The sequence below is a fragment of the Alligator mississippiensis genome, chromosome 15, assembly GCF_030867095.1.
Source record: "Alligator mississippiensis isolate rAllMis1 chromosome 15, rAllMis1, whole genome shotgun sequence".
Taxonomy (NCBI): domain Eukaryota; kingdom Metazoa; phylum Chordata; order Crocodylia; family Alligatoridae; genus Alligator; species Alligator mississippiensis.
Window position 1 is genome coordinate 16,129,606 of NC_081838.1, and position 12,570 is coordinate 16,142,175.

Here is a 12,570-nt window from a genome sequence, read left to right on the forward strand (position 1 = left end):
CTGGAAAGTGAAACTTGGTTCAGAGCACTACTGGATCCTCGGACACAATCAGAACGGCACCTCGTACAGTCCGTTTCTGCCCTTTGCTGACAGAGTCTCTTTCCACCCTGGGAATCTCTCGCTGCAGATTAACTCGGTCACAGAGAAAGAAAGTGGCCTCTACACCATGGACCTGATGCTGGGCGATGGCTCTGGAATCACCAATAATTTTCAGCTGTTTGTGATTGGTGAGTTTGGGGGTGCCGCTTTCCCCCCCATGCTCACCCCCGGGGCAACCAGCCCCTCTCACTGGGACTTCTTCTTCCAGACCATGTCCAGCAGCCCAGGATCAAGGCATCTACTTCCCAGGAGTGTGGACGGTGCTACCTTACCCTGTCCTGCTTGGTGCCCAAAGCTGCCTGGGTCACCTACAGCTGGTCTCGAGGCGTATCTTCACACCCAACCCCAGAGGACCATTGGCTCCAAGAGCATCAAGCCAATGTGCAGCTGGAGATCACTAAAAGTGACAGCAACACCTTCTATCACTGCAATGTCAGCAATGCCATCAGCTGGGCCATGGCCACCATCGATGTCAAACCGCTGTGCAACTACACAGGTAAGTGCCCCCTTTGCACTAGACATATGAGGGAGGACAGGGATGTTTAGCATCTTCCTGGGGCCTATGGAGCTGGTTTGTGAGCCTGGCCTAAATGAAACCAGAGGAAGGGGCCTAGCATCCCTGAGGATGCTCTAGATGCTCCAGCCTCCATCTTGGTCTGGCTCATCTGAGAGCCTGGCAGATTGGTGGGGCTGGGTCTCCGGCCTTGGGGCCCTGTGCCTCCTCCTGCTCCTGGCAGCAGGCACAGCCCCAGGCTGTGCGGGCAGGGGTGTCTGGGGCTGGGAAATGCAATTCCTGTGTGCGTGGGGATCCAGCACCGCTGCCCTCAATCCGTGTTGCTCCTTTGCTCCGGAGAGAAGTAAGGAGCTGAGAAGTCTGTGAACCCTTCTCTCCCCCTTGCCCTTCTGAACCCCCAGGTTGTCAAGAAGTAAAAGTGGAGGCTGCTGTTGGGGAGATGGTTCAGCTGCAGCCTAAGACATGGCCGTTCTACTGGCTGGCAATCCACTGGGAAGTGGAACTTGGTTCACAGACCTACTGGATCCTCAGACACGAACAGAACAGCACCTCGGCCAATCTATTACTGCCCTTTGCTGACAGAGTCTCTTTCCACCCTGGGAATCTCTCGCTGCAGATTAACTCAGTCACGGAGAAAGAAAGTGGCCTCTACACCATGGATCTGAAGCTGGGCGATGGCTCCAATATCACCAGTTACTTTCGGCTGTTTGTGCTTGGTGAGTTAGGGGGTGCTGCTTCTCCCCCTACCCCCCCACCCATGCTCAGCCCCCGGGGCACCCAGCCCCTCTCCTTGCCTCTGACCCACTGCCTTGCTCTAGTTCCAGCCTCGTCGCTGTCCTACTGCCAGGCCAAGGGGCACATCCTGCTGCTGGTGCTGGGGGCGCTAATCACTGGGACTGTGGCAGTGAACATCATGGCTGGCAAGCAGGAGAAATGGGACTGAGCAGGGCCCAGCCCACATGGACCCTGCTTCCCTCCAGGATGGAAAGCCTGGGGGAGGCTGCAGCACAGACCAGAAGCAGGCTTTGAGTCTGCAGGGTCCATCTCTGAGTGTCAGAGGCCAGTCCCGAATACAGCGCCCAGCACTACAAGGCCCACAGGCAACCTGGCACACAGGGTGCCCCCCACAGCTGCCTCTTCCCCTGCCCAGAAGTCCCAGCAGAACCTGGGACCCCCTCTGTAGGCAGGGATTGGCTGGACTTATGGGCCCGAAGACACGGGCATTACTAAACATCACTGCCCCAGGGAAACTGCAGCCTCTAAACAAACCTTCCCTCCTCCGTCTCTGAACCCTGTCAGGGGCAATGCCTCCCTCACCCTTGCAAGAGCCTTAGGGGCTGCACAACAATGCTCAGGGCATGCTCAGGCATCATAGTCCCTGCATGCCAGGCTCTCCACTGGCAGGGCTAGTGCCCAAGATCCACCCCCTCCGCCCACCCATAGCATTTCCCCTTTGCAGTGAGCCCAGTCCAATCCACCTGTGGCACAGGGGAGCTCCTGGCCAGTCTTGCCCCCTGCCCCTGCACTTCTGTGCCCCCTTGGGTGACTGCCCTGGGCACATGCCCTCCCAGGTGCCTGGCCTGGTCCCTGCTTCTGCACCTTTGCCCAGCCATGACACTGCTGGGCCAGGTGGCTCGCCCTGCTGCTCCTGCAGACACCGGCCCTAGTGCCTATTGGGATGTTTTACACAGACTTGGACCCAGAAGCAGGGATCCCGCAGGGTGCTGTGTTGGGACCCAGAGTCCTTCAGGCCTGGGTTTTGATCTTTGTGATTAGCTTAAGCATTTGGCAAACAGAAGCAGCCGGTATCAAGAGGATTGCCTCAATGGTTGGTCATGGAGCTAGTTTTGTTCAATGTCTCTGTAGCAGAAAGCCCCCTTTTCCTCTTCAGCATCTTCTCTTGCTTTGCACTAAGTACAGCTCTATAATTGTAACTGCTGAAAATGCTTCATTATTCATTTACGGTTGTATCTGACAGGGTTCAATAAACTTGCTTCTAATTTAGGACGCCTGTGCCTTAGTCTCTGTACCCTGTACAAGACCCAATATAGCGGCACTGGGCACAACAGCTCTCCTGCCACCTCGGCACTCCTGACACTTGAGGCACCGCTGTCCCTGCCTCGGGGCAGCTCCAAAGGGGAGCAGGGAGGGCTGATGCTGGATCCAGTGGGATGCAGTGTAGATGCAGGGTGCGCACTGCATCACTGCCCGGCACAGACCCAGGGCCACCAACCTGCAACCGGCCCCCACAACCCCTGCCTTCCTGCTCGCAGCTCAGAGGCAATCCCGCCCCACACCCAGCCGTGTCTGCCTCTGTCCAGGCTGCACTGCCTGGTGCCTCTTGTATCAATCTGCCAGGGGCAGCTGCCATGATCGGGCAGGAAGGCCACCAGGGAGGCGGTTGAGGACCCGGGCAGCTGCAGCTCGTTGGGCCAAAGCCGAGCGCCACCCCACAACCTCCCTCCCAGGTGAGCCAGCTCTGGGCTGCCTTCCCGGCCACACCTCGCCCCGCACCTAGTGGCGCGCAGCACTTTCTCGGTGGAGTAGCACCCTGACCCAGGTAATGATGGCAATTAACAGGCTACATTAGCTAGGTCCTGTGTATTGAGCTGGTCCCCAGTGAATCATGATTGATTGGTAACTGGTAACACAGTAGCTTAGCAGCCAGGCCTGCAGTAGTGTCTCCCACTCCTCAAGACAGATAGTCAGTCCCACAAGCACCCATGGCAGGAGTCTTGCCTGTCAGCAGCTAGGGATGCAGGGCCCCAGGACCCCCCTGCACCGATCTCCTTCACAGCTGGGGGCCACCATCCCTGCAGCTGTCATCCCGCTGCACCTTAGCACGTGCAGAGTCACCTGTGGCACGAGTTTTGTTTGTCCACAACTTGAGGGGTATTTCCCCTCAAACCCCTGCACAATCTTTTTGAAACTTGGCAGGCTTTGTGGCCTCAGCATAGGCTAACACCCCTGCAGTTTTCACACCCCCCCCCCCATGTTGTAATGCTTAGACGTGATATGAGTTTTGCTTTCAAGAATTTGGGGTGCGGTACCCCTCAAACCCCTGCACCAGTTTTGGAAGCCCAATTCGGGGCCAGCACTTTGACCCAGATGTGCTGGTTTGGACCCCGAAGTGTCCGAAGCTTCTCCAGATCCGAAGCTCTGTCCAAAGCCTCTCATGACCCTAGCTCTCACGCCATGGGTGCCAAGTGCAACGTTCCCATTCACCTCACTGTGCAGCTGCAGGTGCTGGGTGGCCATCTCCATCCTCCAGCCCCCCCCTGCCCCCAACTCCACACCTGCCTGTTTGCTGGTATTTCCTGCTAAAGTGATGACAGAACTAGTATGAGGTTTACTCCTCTGAAGCTTTACACACCTCTTGGCACTGCTGTGAGCGCTCTGCACCCTGTATGGCCAGTGCCCAACCACAGAGGAGAAGGAACGTGAGGCAGGAAGCATGCAGCCGCTGCAGTGGAAGTGTCTGCAGCGTGGAAGAAGCCTCCTAGCCATGTCTCTGCAAGCTCTCACTGTATCAAGGCAGGGGCCCAGCCCTCCCAAAAACCCGCTGTACATCACACCTGTCCCGGCTTGTAACCACATCCCTTTGGCTCACTCAAGTGTGCTTGAGTACTTGATGCCTTTGCTGTTCATAGCAAGGGTGTCTGCATGGCTCAGTCTCACCAGAAGCAATTCTGCTTTCTAGTAACGTCCTCCCTGCTGCATGCACCATGAGCACCCAGGGCCTGCAGAAACAGACCCCTCTGTGGGGAAGTCGGCTTTGTTCCTCCTAAGTCATGTCTCTGTCTGACTCCTTCAAGCCTAGCTTCCCAATGCCTGCTCGCCCTTCAAATGCCTGCTGTGATGGGGGAAGCTCTCTGTCCAGTTCTGCTGTGCCTCCTGCATTTCCACACTCAGCTTAAGTGAGAAGGGGCTGTGTTTCCCCCTGGTGCAGAAAATTGGGGTGGGAACACATATCAGGTGGTTGCATCTAGTCCAGTCCCCTGCTCAAAGTGGTACTAGGCCCCGCCACATCATCCCAGCCAAGGCTTTGTCTAGCCAGGTCTTAAAAACCTCCAGGGATGGAGATTGCACCACGTCTCTGAGTAACCCGGGGGTGAGCACAGGGTGCTGTTTTCTGCAAGGCAGGGATGGTCTCTGGTCTTGCAGTTTTGTTCCAGCACTGCCCCAGCATGGGAGCTCCGGGGAGCTGCAGCCACATGGGCACTTACACTGGTATTAGCACTGTCACTTGTGCCAGGGGGTGAGGGGATAACACTGAGCACTACACGGAAACATGAGGCAGGCAGCCTGCAAACAGCTTAGTGGCCTTGTAAGCATCAGCTACTGTTCCCTGAAGGTTTCTGTTCTGAATGTCTCCTAGACCTCGGTCAAAGAGTATTGGGTCTTTATATGCATTTGAAATGGGAAATTGTGTTGGGGGGGGTCTTTTGATTCTGGAAAGAAACTTTTGCAGTTTTAGAAAACTCCATGTGGGAGGAGTTTGCAGATGGGGGATTGCTGCTTGGGGGCTGGGCCAGGGAGCGGGGAGGATAGAGCTTAGTGCCCAGGATGCCCAGAGCCCTGCGCCTCCTCCTGCTCTTCATGGGCAGGGGCAGGAGCAGGAGGAGTCAGGGTGCAAAGGCCAGGGCAGAGGGCATGAGAGCCTCAGAGCTGCCCCTGCCTGGCTGCAGGCAGGTGCCGGGGCTGTGTGGGAAGGGCTGCCCGGGGCTGGGCAGGGCAATGCCTGTGCGTACAGGGGATCCAGCTCTGTCACCCTCAGTTTGCGTTGTCCCCTGTCAAGTGCAGGATGGTCCAGAGCAGGTGCAGATGCAGCCCTGATGCAGCTGGCCAGGACACCAAGGGAGACAGTCACCTTCCTTATTGGGATCCCGGGAGGGGAGAGATTGAAGAGTGTTGCCTGAACTGTTGGCATAGGCAGTCTAGCAGTGCTGGTACCAGGAGACGACCCCCACCCCCAGCCCAGGTGTCATTGTGACAGACAAACGCTATAGAGGCCACCTGCAGCTCCCTGACGACCTCTCAGTGCAAATCACCGACCTGAGGATGAAGGACGCTGGGTGATGACTCTGAAACTCATGCTAAGCTTGGGCCGACTCACAAAAGTTAAAATACAGAATACTGATGATAATTGCATAATGCAAGAAGATGCATGTTCATGGCTAGGTCATCTAAGAAGGAATAATGAAGTATCTCTCCCAGCTTATCTTGCTCTATTCAGGATGATTTCAGGCAGACTCTTAGTTGTCTGGTGTGTAACCATATGAAATGTCTATCCTTGATTAATTAGTATGGTAAATATTTATTTTGTGACTAACTCGTGTTTATGTGCAGGAAGAGACACTCTCCATAAGTGATAGATGTCTCCTCCTGATTTAGTATGTTTTTCCTGGCTGTTAATGAGTTTCTTGATATGTTGCAAACTGGATAGCCTCTTGTCACTGAAGAAGGTAACTCATTCAAATTAGAAATTTCTGATAACCAGTAATGAGCAGGTTAATTAACAGCATTATCCCATCAATTACTGCTTGGGACTCTCTTGATTTACAAAAGAATGCTTTGAAGATGCTAAACTAAGAGTAAAAAAAAGACAGTAAAACAGCAAACAGCGCGCACTTCAAGAGTAAGAAATCTCTCTGACACCAGTTGCTGATGTGCCCGACTTGCTCGAAAAGTTGAAGAGAAAAAGACTGCCTCTTCGTCGCCTGTTTGGTGAGAAATCATCACCGTACAGCTAGTTACTGGGCTTTGATTTGGTTGGGGCTCACTTGACTTAGGCTTTATTTACTATAAGTATTTAAAATCTTCCATCACTCATCAAACGAGGTGTCGTGTCAATCCCTGGGCTAGTCCAAAATCCTAGGGTTTTTTTTGCTAACATGGGGTCCTACAAAACTACAGTCAACATGGATAAAATCGTATTTACCAGCCACTTCACACTGCACAGCTATGGTGAGTCATATGTTATTTATCTCTGTAGCAAAGATAACTCAATCATGTAGGAGTTAGACGGTCTCTGCCCACTAAGGCAATCTCTCCTCTACGATCTAAGTGTGACAGCCTAGTTAATGTAAAGGTCTGTGAAGGGCACAAAGATGCTACCCCTCCGTGGAAGGGGCAGGATGAGCACTTCTGCTTGTGTGCACACAAGAGCACAAGAATGGTCCTGGATACCCCCAAGCGATGTGAATCCCCTTCTGTAGAAAGGGGCAGGATGAACGTTTGTGCTTGTGCTTGTGCCCGGTCCAGGGGAGCAGTCTCTGCTTTCCCCACACATCAGCAAAGCAGGGGGCACTGGACAGATCCAAGCTCTGAGTGTTACAGCCACATCCGGAGTAAAGACATGTTGTGCAGCGCCCTTGTCACCTCCCGAGCTCATGAGCATGGTTATTTTTGAGCAAAAAGCCGTTTAGAAATATCAGTCATCAGGGGCATCTCACACCAGACACATCCCTATGGGGTTTTTCCACCCACGGGAGACTCCTACAGCGACCCTGAAGGGGGCTAATGAGTCTTTATCTCATCTGCTGTATCACCTGGTGGTGTCAGGGGCTCTGCTCTCCCGGTAGTGTCCCAGGGAGATGCTTGCAGGAAGGCAAAGTGCTGTTTTCTTCCCTTCACACCTGTATCCTCCCATTTCAATTCCTTTTGTCTCCCTGCAGAGCAGCTGCCCCAGCCCACAATTCACTGCAATGCCCACAGCTGTGCAAATGGATCCTGAAAACTGTCCTGATCTGCACCATCCCCAATGGAGGCAGCAATGTGATCTACAGCTGGAGAGCCCCAGACCCTCCCAGTATGACCGCTCAAGGATCCATCGTGATAATCTCTAATGCAGATCTTCTGATAAATGTCACGTGCACAGTGCACAACCCCGCCAGCAACAGCTCCACCATGGCTTCTGCCAAGGCCATTTCTGCAGGCAACATGCCCTGTGGGGAAGCTCCATGCAGCCCGCACTTGGGGAGAATGAGCATGAGGGTGCCAGGTTGGCTAACCTGAGGCACCTGAGTCTAGATGCTGCCCCCTCCCTACCCCAAGTCCCTGCCTTGCACATTCCCTCTGACCCTGCTACCCAGGGAGCCACATGCTCCATCTCCCTGCAGGGACGGCCCAGCCCAGAGCTCCCTGCAAGTCTCCTCCACCCCACCTGGAAGCACCCAGGGACTGCCCCTATCCCTGCTGCCCCCCAGAGCAAACACCGCAGGGCAGCACCAGCCACTTCCCCCTGGCCCTGACCTGCTGCCTTGCTCTGTTCCAGCTCAGCTGCACTCCCAGGCCTCATCACTGTCCTACTGCCAAGCCAAGGGTCTCATCCTGCTGGTGGTGCCGGGGGAGCTGATCGCTGGGACTACTGAGGTGTACATCATGACTCGCATGCAGCTGAAATGGGACTGAGCTGGGCCCAGCCCACACTGGGTCTGCTCCCCTCTGGGAGGGAAGGACTGGGGGAGGCTACAACACTGAGGAGAAGCAGCTGGTGGGTCTGCGGGGGTCTGAATCTGAGTATCGGATGCCAGTTCCTGATCCATCGCTTGGCACTGCAGGTCCATCAGCACTCTGGAGTAGAGTGTCTCTTCCATAGCTTCCTCCTCCCCTGCCCAGTGGGACCAGTAGACCCCAGTATCCAGGCTTTGGGGCACGGACTGGCTGTGCTCAGGGGCCCACAGACACGGGCAGTACAAAACACCACAGCCCCAAGGGCAGCTGCAGCCTCTAAACTAAACTTCCCTCCTCTGCACTGTCTGTGTCTCTGAACCCTGCCAGGGACAATCTTGCCACACACCTCCCAAGAGCCCCATTGGGCTGAACCACAGCCCTCAGGGAGTGTTCAGCCATCAGCATTGCCCATGCCTCTGCCCTGCATGCCAGGATCTCTACTGGCAGGGCCATTTCTCAAGGATTGCCCCCCATTTCCCTAGGGGGTCTCTCCTGCCAGCTCTGACGTCCCACCAAAGGGTCTGCTACAGGCTGGCCTCAGGTCCAGAGGCTGGGGCAGGACCTGGGAGCAGGGTGTTGTCTGCCGACCCGGCCATGAGGCCCAGCTAGGAGGAAGCACATTGGAAGCAAAACTTATCGATACAAGAGCAGGAGCCCTGGGGGGCTGGCAGCTCACGGGATGAGCAGGGATCAGGGAAGCCTCTTCCCAGGAGGCCAAAAGCATGTCGACTGGCAGTAGGTAAGGCCGAGTGAGTTGATCAGCTGCACAGGGTCTTGGCTGTGGAGGCACCTGGGTACAAAGAGGCTATCAAAGCTTTTCCTGGAAGAGCTGAGAACAGACCTCGGGGCCCTTCCAGGAAGAGTCAGGAACACAGCCTGGTGACTCGAGTCCTGCCAGAAAGAGCTGGGATCGGACCCAAGCCCTGGAGGCCTGCCTTGCATGCACAGCAATGCCTTCCTTGTGCATGGCACAAGGGGAAGATCAGGCACTGCCCTTAATCGCTGGAGCTCACTTGAAAGATTTGCCTGCCCCATGTGCACATCTCCAGAGCCCAACTGCAGCTGGAGCTTGCTGGATAGAGCAGTGACCTCCAAACATGCAACCCAGCAGTACCCTCAGCTGGGGCATGGCCACCAGCAGTGTTGAGCCACTGTACAACTCCACTTGTAAATGCCCCTTTACACCAGACAGGCGAGGAGGGACAGGGATGTTTATCACCTTCCTGGGTGCGATATAGCTGGTTCCTGAGACTGGCCTGGGTGAAACCGGAGGAAGGGGCCTCACAGACCTGCCCTGAGCTGAGGATGCTCCAGCTGCCCCACCCTCCACACTGGTCTGGCTCATCTCAGAGCCTGGCAGACTGGTGGGGCTGGGTCTGCAGCCTTGGGGCAGCCCCTTCGAGAACCTGGTGGGAAGCCGCAGAGGCAGAGGCACCATTTCCCCAGCACTGGGGTTGGCCAGGCTGCCCCAAAGCCAGGGACCTGAAAGCCAAGGGTCCCCAGCCCTTGGCATTCTCCCAATGGGGCTGCCTCAGAGCCAGGGGCACTGACTTGACTGCCTGGAGGTAGTGGGGCTCAGCAAGGGTCCCAGGCCCCACAAAGGCACCGCTCAGGCATGTCCTGCCTCCCCCTCCCCCTGCACACACCAAGCCTGGATGATTGTTGTTACTGCAGCCTCGTTGGTCCAGGCCCAGCTGTTCCCCAGTGTCCAGGTGACTCACTGCAGAGATTTCAGGGCTGTGTGATGTCCATCTGGACCCAGAAAGTGCTTGTCCACAAACCAAGTCCTGGTAGCTCAATGGCAGTGGCAGCTCCTGAGTCTCTTAAAACTTCCTGACCAAGAGAGTGGTAATAAGGCCAATGGAGAAGCCTTTGCAGGGCAGGTCCCTCAGGGTTGCTCTCACGACATGGGTGCTGTCTGTAAAAGCTTGGATGGTGTCTCTTGCAGAAAAATGCAAGGAAGTGGCTGGGGCAAGACTGGGTTGTGGTGACAAGACTGCCACAAGAAAAAAAAAAGTCTCCATGATGGCTGCAACCCATTAGGGTGTAGACACAGTGAAGCTTGAGGCACCCAATACCAGACCCATGCCATAAAATAATTAGACTGATGGTTCCTCTAAAAGGAAAATTGTTGGCAGACACCTGACACACTCATCACATGTGTATATCCAAGCTAAAAGAACAAGAAAAAGAATGACGGAGTCAGTGTAACTAGAAAAGGAAAGGAAACTACATATACATTTCAGTTGAACTAGCAGCTAAAGACTAAATATACATTTCATGTAAAACCTGTAAAAGGTGCAATGAATACAGGGAAAATGTCCTGTATGTGACATCCTCACATTTCTCACATCAGGCATCCAGGGTCTAAGGTGTTACACTGAATGATTCAGACATTTGTATGTCTGGAGTTTTGTAAGCAGACCATCCTGGTACAAGCTATTGCAAATTTGCCCCATTGATAAATACCCAAAGATGGGTCCGGTCACTAGGGTGGCCATCATAGAGGACAAGCTGGTTGTCCTCTGTCCTCTATTGATACAAAACCCGATGCCTTTATGTCCTCTATGTTACTCTTGAAGAGAAAAATAGAGGACATAAAGGTGTCCAGATAGAGAACAGAAGACAAAGTAGCAGAAAACTGGAATGCCCTCTCTGATGGCCACCCGACCGGTTACCAATGCCCCTAGCATCCTGTTTGGTCACTCAAGGCCCATCACATTTAATCGCAAGAAACACAGGTCTTCACACCTGGTCAAAGCCAAAAACAGCAGCCAGGCAATTTAACAATTGTAACATGATGGTCACCCTTTTCCTCCCTGTTTTGTTAGGATTTTAATCGGCCAGCCATCAAAGAAAAATGCTTTGAAGCTATAACATTAAACAGCGTAAAGCAAGACAGAAGTGCCAGCAAGGTGTGCAGTCCAGAGAAAATGCAGAAGCCATCCTGCACCACGAGCGCATGAGTGAAGGACCCACGCTTGGTGAAAGCTGCCATCAACTGCTTCCTGCCTGCTAGGGTAAAAATCTCTTGCAGCTAACATATTACAAGGACTAATAGCTCGTTTCATAGTGGGAAAGAGTCTTTTTCTGCAATTTAGTTTTATTCCTTGTTGGTGCCTATCTTAGCTTTTTTTTTTTCTTAAGAAATTGTTCATATTCCAAGCCAAATCAACCAAATCAAGTCCAAATCCGTGAGGCAGTCCAGAACCATAAGTGCCCAAACAGCCAGCAAACAACCTCCACCCACACCAGGGGCTTCAGATATTTCCAAAGTCTTTTGACAGGCATCCTAAGTCCAGGCCCAAGCCCAGAGGCTTGGGGTTTGGATGCCCCCACGTTTCACCTGCCCTCAGCCATATGGCTGAAGGACTAAGATAAGGAGGAGACTCCCCATTTCCAGAAAATGGGCCTTAAGCCCCAACACCTCAATGGGTACTAATTATAGCTTTATAAGTGCAACAAGGAACTGAGGTTGCTGGGTCTCTTAAAACTTTCTCAGCAAAAAAATGCAGAAGATGTTGCAGGGGAAGTCCCTCAATGTTGCTGTCATGCCATGGGTGCAAAGGCAATGTTCCCCTTCACCTCCTGGTGCAGCTGCAGGCGCTGGCCATCTATGTCCATCCTGCAGCTCCCCCCACCTCCCCGCGTGTCTCTGTGCCATTATTTTCTGCTAAAGGGGTGACAGAACCAGCCTGAGTCTTTCTCCCCTGCAGCTTCACACATCTCTAGCCCTGTACCCTGTACGGCCAGTGCCCAACCGCAGAGGAGAAGGAACGTGAGGCAGGAAGCACACGGCGACTGTTGTTGGAGTGTGTGCAGTGCAGAGGATGCCTCTCTCGCTCTCTGCAAGCTCCCACCATAGCAGGGAAGGAGCAGACACTCCCACTGAGAAAGTGCTACATGTCAGACATGTCCTGGCTTGTAACCACATCTCCTTCCAGCCTCGCTCCCCTCTGCCTGTTGGCATTTCACATGCCTGCTGTGATGGAGGAAGCTCTCTGCCCTTTGTGCTGTGCCTCCTCCTGCATTCCCAAGCTTACGGTAAGTGCCAAGGGGCTGTGTTTACCCGGGGTGCAGACAGGAGAGGTTATAGATTCACAGAAAATGGGGGTGGGAAGGGACCTCAGGAGGTCACATCAAGTCCAACCCCCTGCTCAAAGCAGGACCAGCCCCAATTACATCATCCCAGCCAAGGCTTTGTCTAGCTGGGCCTTAAAAACCTCCATGGATGGAGACTGCACCACCCGTCTGGGTAACCCTAGGTGAGCGCAGGCTGATGTTTTCTGCAAGGCAGGGACAAGTCGTTAGTCTTGCCGTGGTGCCATTTGTTCCAGCGCTGCCCCAGCACAGGAGGTCCTAGGAGCTGCAGCCACATGGGCACATACAAGGGTAACACACTGTTCCTTGTACCAGGGCATGAGGGGATAAAACCAAGAACTTCACAGATACACAAGGCAGGCAGCCTGCTAACAGCCCAGTGGGCTTGGAAACATCTGCTC